This window comes from Calliphora vicina, chromosome 2, assembly GCF_958450345.1.
Source record: "Calliphora vicina chromosome 2, idCalVici1.1, whole genome shotgun sequence".
Lineage (NCBI taxonomy): Eukaryota > Metazoa > Arthropoda > Insecta > Diptera > Calliphoridae > Calliphora > Calliphora vicina.
In genome coordinates, this window is record NC_088781.1 from 58,637,978 (window position 1) to 58,645,709 (window position 7,732).

Sequence of the window (7,732 nt, forward strand, 5' to 3'; positions counted from 1 at the left end):
GGTTGGCCATCAACCCAGCCAAGACAATTATTGTGTTATTTACCAACTGAAGAGTTATTAGACTCATAGAGCATTGAATGGTTCATCTATAAAGGTTTCTAAGGAGGTAAAATATGTTGGGGTTACACTTGATAGGACTTTCACTTGCAATTCTCACTTATCCAATACTATCAGAAAAGCTACTAGAGCAATATATACCTACCAGAGACGTTTTCGTAAAGCGTGCGCGTTAAAACCAAAGATGATTTACTGGTCTTTTATTACAGTTATAAGGCCAATAATAACATATGCTGCCTTGTCATGGTGCAATAAAGTGGAACTGGTGACTGTATTTCTATTACTGGGTTCATGAGGACCTGTCCCACTCTTGTTCTGGGTGCAATCCAACACATCCCACCCTTACATTTATTGGTAATGGTGGAGGCATATATTGCATCCAAATTATCGGGGATATACTGTTTAATGCCGGGTGATCTGGATGGGCACATGCGCATTCCAAGCATCTTTGGGAATGATCCTAGTGTTGCAGTACTCATTGGGCTAGAATCGAAATTTATTGGAAATAAATTTGGCATTTCTAAACGGCTGGTCCGATCGGAATAAAATTTGACGTGGGCCAAGGAGTATTCGAGTTTAAGTTATTAAAATGGGCCCTACAATTTATCTATTTATCTCTTATAATTTACGAGTTATTGGCACTTCAAAATTTAAATTTTAAAATTTTGCCATACCTTGGTCCGCTTTTTTAAAAATAGTACTTTTGGACTAAATGGAGTAGATTTATTTTGTTAGTTAGACAACCAAATTACCAATAATATGAATCCAAAAATAAACGATTTTCACTATTCACTAAGAATTTTATGTTTTTCTGTAAAGTATCTTTACGGAGAACATTTTGGTATAAAAAATATGTTCTATTTGAGAATCTTCAGAATTTGACCTATTTTTTATCAAAATTTAAATTTTGGGCTTCGAAGTCTAAATTGTTGCTATCTCTCTGAAAGTGTGAATTGGTTTATTTATTTTAGGTAATATTGCAAATGATCAGTGTAGGTTTTGTAAACTTCAAGCTGAAATCTCTGAACATATTCTATGCTACTGCCAAATGTGGTAATACGGAGAACATAATGGCTCGGAAGGGCTTTTGTGTACGTGTTTTGAAATTTCGTTTTTAAAAAAATATTTAAAATGCTAAATTTGGGGTTATGCATACAATCATAGGGTAACATTAGGGTTGCCAGCCGGGCTGGACTTGGCTGGATTGTCCAGCTTTTTTGATGCTTGTCCAGTTTCAAGCTAAAATTCAATTTGTCCAGCTAAATATAAATTTTCTACAAAAATATCCATATTATTTATTACTTAAAATTTACTTACTACTAAAATTTTTTTTGGAAAAACTGCCGATTTTTTACATCTAAAAAAACCTTAAAAATAAAAGTTGAGAAAAATTATTTGTTTGGTATGTAGTAGTGGAATTTTTTTTCCTCATGCCAAAAGCTATCGAAATATCGATGGCACAATATCGATTGCTAAATCGACACACCCTAATATATTTGATGGACTAAACTGGGGTTCCTAATTTCTCGGACTTTTTACCTTCCCTTTATTGTCACACTCTAGTTTTAATCGGTATCAAAAAATTCTAGTGTTTTATTAAAAAATTTAAGAATTTACACTATGTTAAATCTGTAAAGCATGAGTAGTTAATTTCGAAATAGACATTTTTCTAATCATGTTGTATATAATAAACCACTATTATTGTTATTATTTACTCTAAATATAAATATCCTTAGAAGTTGCAATGTTAGGCACTTTAATAATTCATTTAAGAACATAAAATTTGAATTTGATTCTTCTTAATGAGTGAAAATAATTCGGTTATTTCAAAAGTAATGATTCTTGCAATCCTTAAAAAAATTGGCCATCACAACGAATCTGAATATTGTAATTTTAAGAAGAAAATTTATAAATATATTCCCGATGAAAATTTCCCGAAAAATTACAAAAAAATATTCCAGAGAATTCCCAGGAAAATTTTCCCGTGTAGGAACCCTAGACTGAACGTAAAAAATGTATGTTTAGTTAAATAAATTTTAAAGAGTGAAATGATATTTAATTGTAATTCTATATTTTTAAATAATAATAATAATAATATACATATATGTTGATAACGGTGGATAAAAATATATTTTAATAAAAATTATTTACACAAAACCGAAATTTTCTGTCATTTTTTAAATGTCCAGTTTTTTTTTGGTTTGTCCAGCTTTTTGAACCCCAATGTCCAGCTTTTTGCGAATCTGAATCTGGCATCGCTAGGTAACATAGAGACGAGACGTAATTGTCAGAAACCTAAGTCTGTTGTCAAAAACCTATCTCTGGCAACAACAAAATACATGCTAGTCAATGTATTTTGTTTTTGGATCAGACGTATGATTTGTTGTATTTTTGTTTGACAAATCGGAGTGTCTCGTCTCTATATATAATTCCAGGATGCACTAAGTAAGGTGAAATCAACAACACAGCTGATTTTTATTTATCTATTTTGAAAGTGCTTGTGTTTTGTCAAACTGAATTTATTTTGAAAAAATAATACATTTTATTTTCTTAAAAAAAAATTTTAAATCAAAAAACATGAATGAAAATGTAAATAAAAAGATTTCATATAATGAAATTTGGATAAAGCACTATTAAACCGTTGTTCTTTCTCAAAAATAATTTAAATTTAACGGCCGTTTTTTTGTTAATATGCAAAAATAAAATTTGTTTATTTTTTATTTGACAAATTCAATTTTGAAAAAACCTATGCTCTTATCAGCAAGAAATATTGTGTTTGTTGTCGAAACGCTCTCACCTTACTTATTACATCATGTATAATTCTCTATGCATACAATTTTATGTTTTTTTTTGGAATCAAGTTATAGGGCAAACGATATCAGAAATTTGTTTTATTTAAACATCTATGTAAATTAAATACAAAACATCTAAACATCTATGGGTAAATTAAATACAATTTTTCCAACATGTTAAGTTTTTGGCATCTGGATAATAATTTTATACATTGGGATCACCGAAAATTTAAAAAGTCCAATATAGAACTCAACCTAATATTCATATTAATATACCAGATATTAATAATAATATGTATTGTTACAGTTTGGTCTGGAAAAGTACAATTTGTATTGCTCATCTCCGATTTGGATTATATTTGTACATACATCCATGTATTTGTATGTGAATTTACATCCGATAAGTTTGTTATCACAACAAAACTACAGCAACAGTAACAAAAACAACACACAACAAAAAACATCAATAATTGTTTACACTCACTGTTCGACTGTGTAGAAAGAATTCAAAACACCATGACCACTTTACGATCATCATTATCATCAACAACGTTCGTATTCGTCATCATTGTCGTTTTTCATCTCTTAATTGTCAACTCATTTATTTGAGCACAAGATTCTCAAAAGCCAAACAAAACGAAACGAAATGTTGTCTATTTGAGTGCAGTGTTGCTGAACAATGTCACTTTATGCCAGCCAGTATTCCTACTGTGACAAAGAATACATATATGTATTTGGAATTTGTTTAGGTTTCCTCGAAATTCCCCAATGCGAACGATTCATTCTATTTTTTCCCCCAGTCAACTGGGAAACACGCATTCTTGGGAAATTTTCAGAAGGTCAAGTGAAATTGACAAATTTGCATTGATGTGACAGGAATTGTTTTTTGCAGAACTTGATGGAAAAGACTTTTGAAATAACTTGTGTTTTGAATCTTGACATCCACACATGATATTAAACATAATACATCCCATTAGGATTATGATATGAGAATACATTTGTAGGGGCTTTCTACAATGTGGCATTAGTTCCTGTTATATGTACGAGTACATTAGACCTGCCATTAAAAAATTGATTTGCTTTGGTTGTGTCTCATTTCTTTATTAGCTTAACCTAACTTTAGTAGCTTAAACTTATTTTAACCCAATCAGATAACTAGAATTCGAGCTGGAATTCGATTGAAAGTAGTAAAATTGCCTTCAGATGCTCAAGCTACGGCAAATACGCACAGAACTAGGGATCTATATAGATTGGCAAAGCTACCGATCCACTGCTTATCCTCTGAATGACCCGATGGGTGTTATCACTTCATCTATGGACCGGCAACTGGGAATATGGTTCGACTACTTCGCCAACATATTGTCAATACCGGAACCCACCACAACGCTGCAATATCAATGCATAACACCACATGCTGCAGTTGACATAAATACATGACATGAATAGAAATAGTTAATGCTATAAAAACTCTCAAGCCCCAGTCGTGGATTACATCAACCCAGAATTACTTAAGGCCGATCCCCATCTTGGTGCTAGGATAATACGGTTTATTATCGAAGACTTCTGGATTTCACATGCCACTTCCCCCTGATAAAATGGTCACCTGACGGAATGTCGAAATTGGGGGGGCCATAACCTTATTGCCATTGATTAACAAGGTAATAGTGCATATCCTTCATGACAGATTATCCTCATCACTGTCTTTTCACCCTCGACCTGAGCAGGCTTGTTTTAGAACACATCACTCATGTACTGATCACGTGAACAGCCTTCGTATTATTGTCGAACAATCGGTGGAATGACGATCCCCTCTATATTGAACATTTTTAGACTTTGCTAAAGCTTTCGATACCCTTCATCAGCAGGCAATTTGGCAAGCACTACAGTGCAAAGGAGTTCCACAGGTATTGATTGACCTAATCCGTACCTTATACCTGCACTTGGAAGACCCTTTAAAGTTAACGACAATTCTGTGTTTTATCTGCATTGCTGTTCAATATATTACTTGACGTTATAATGCTTATGGAAACAAACAATATAGGAGGCATCACTTGGGGTGTAACTGGACCCCTCGGGGATCTAGATATGGCAGCCAAACTAGGGGAAATAATGCAGGTTTACATAGTAACATAGGAAAGACCAAGGTCATTCGTTTAAATACCACCAACTAACTAAAGTTTCAAATAACAACGTAGATCTTGAAGATGTCCAATCGTTTATATATCTGTGTAGTGTCATATCAGCAACAGGCGGCTTGCGAGAAAATATTACAAATCGCATCAAAAAGGCAAATCAAGCATTTGAGGCACTGCAAAAAGTACGGAAATCACCCCAAATTCATCTGAAGACCAACCTCCACCTATTATCATCTAACGTGCGTTAGCCCTGTTGTATGGCTGTGAATAAACAGCTAGCGATTTTAAATCCTTGAAGGTATTCATTAATAGCTCGTTACGAAAACTGCTGAAGGTATTCTGGCTGAATGTTATCTCAAACAGAGACCTGTGGGAAAGTGCAGGTGAAACACCAATGTGTAACCATATAATCAATCGTAAATGGAGTTCGATTGGCCATGTTCTCAGACGCACCAATGACAATGTCGCCAAGATGACAATTGAATGGAACCCCCTAGGCAGTACAATTTCATTGATCCTTACGAAATTGTAAGTCAATTGAGCTATGTCCGTTTGCAAGCCTGTCTATTTGTCTAAAATTTATATCAACAAGCCCACCACCACCCATAGGTAGTGAAGATGGAATTTGAACATTGATTCTTCGAAATTTACCCACATGTATGGACAATTTCGACAAACGGATGAGTATAAACCAGTAAAGCCATGAAGCCCACAGTTCTGCAACTAGCTGTAACCATTTGTATATCAGCCATATCTTTGGACAGTTTCCCAAAAGATATAGCTGAGCATTCGGAACATAGTTCATATCAGTTCAAGCTTGATTTTCTGATAAAACTTTGCATACAATAGATTTCAAAGAACATTGAAAACATTATTTGAAAGTGGATTTTAATGTCAAATAATCCCCGAAAACTTAAGTGGTGAAAATAACTATGTATTTTGATAAAGAGCTAAATAAAGAGCTTTTTAAGCTTTGGTACAGTTTTCCAAATAAAGGTTTGTCATCTTGAGGGTTCTTTCAGACTGCATTCCACCTCAACATTTTTGCCAACATGTTCAAAGAATGGTTTGTGATCCCTTCTTCCCAAAAAGATTGCTTGTTCTAAGGTTTTTTTGTAAGGCAGAATGATTTGGTTAGGTTTCCCTATGAAGTTTGGTGAATATATTCTTAATTTTTATACCCACCACCAAAAAGATTGGGTGTATATTCATTTTGTCATTCCGTTTGTATCACAAACGGTATTGGTCCATTACAGACTGTGAGGCCTGATTACGAAAATTAAAAAAAATAATTTCTTTTAAAATTTCAATCATTTGAATTGGGGATACCTGAAATAATGTACCGATTTGGAGCAGCTTCAATAAGTTTCGTCCTTAGGCGGACAAATCGACTCAGAAAGTGAATTTGATCAGTTGTACGGTATAATTAAGCAAAAATGAGTTCCAAACCGGTTTCATTGAAAAGGAAATTTGATGAAGATGTTTTCAAACACCTAAAACATTTAATTAGGTCCATTTGGTCCATTTTCGAATTTTCCCATACAAACATTTTTACCATTTTTGAGCTTATGAAAATTTTATGTCTTGAACTTTTGTATATAGGCACCTCTCTCGATGTGTAGATCCACTAAGAAGGGATTTTTGAAAATTCTAATTTTAAGGGGGAAAATGGGTAAAAACGGTTAAAATCGGAATCTCTACATCTCCGGAACTAATAAAGCTAGCACCAAAGATCCAACTTAATCTGAATTTATGCAAAAAAATAAGTGAACAGGTGTGTGGTACTTTTTGATGGTTGTACTTATAAGGGCATAAAACGAGCGAAACCCCAGTTTTGGTACTTTTTTGTATCCTATAGCTCAGAAATTAAATTTAAATGAAATTGTTGTCCTTCTAAAAAATTTCAAATGGATTTTTGCACTTTTTTTAATTTTGAATGTATAATGGGTCCAAAATGTAATAAAACGGGTCAATTACGCATAGTGCGGTACTTTATTTTTTTGCGTAGTAGCACACGCAGGTTATCCACTAGTTTCTGATATAAATTTCGCCTCTAAACAGCCTAAACAAAGCATTAAACTATTACTTTATATTTGCAACTGGTGTAGGGTCCAATATGACCGGGATAACTCGTTTTATTTTGTTAAAATTTCCTTCCCACTTCCTCCTAAACTTATCCATATTTTTCAATGAATGCGGCAATAATGAAAATACTTAAATTACGATCGTAAAACATTGTTTGCAATAATTGCTTTTATTACTCGCAAAGCTTGGCGGGAAAATAAATACAGACACAAACATATGTTTTACAAATTTGTTCATTCTATTTTTGGGATGCAACAAGATCGCTATCAGAATATTAAATGTCTCTAGTTGTAAGTACTTCTGGTTTTAGATAACAAACAATGTAGTAAATATAGATCAGTTCGCACATTTGTATGTCGTATCCTTATAAATACTCGTACGATTATTTTACACAAATTGCAATGTTTTCATTAAATTGTGGCGATATAAAGCCCTTGGGACATTCCTAAAATGTATATGATTCAATATGGAAATTTTACAACAGCTGCAATAAATACATATTTGTGAATATTTCTAATTATAATACAAAATAAAATCGTATTAATTGATTTGTATAACGCAAAATTTCAAATGATTTTTCCATGATCTCTCTGTATAAGCATGCAAATACTTACATATGTATATACAATTGTGTATTTATGAATTATCAGTTATAAATGAAAA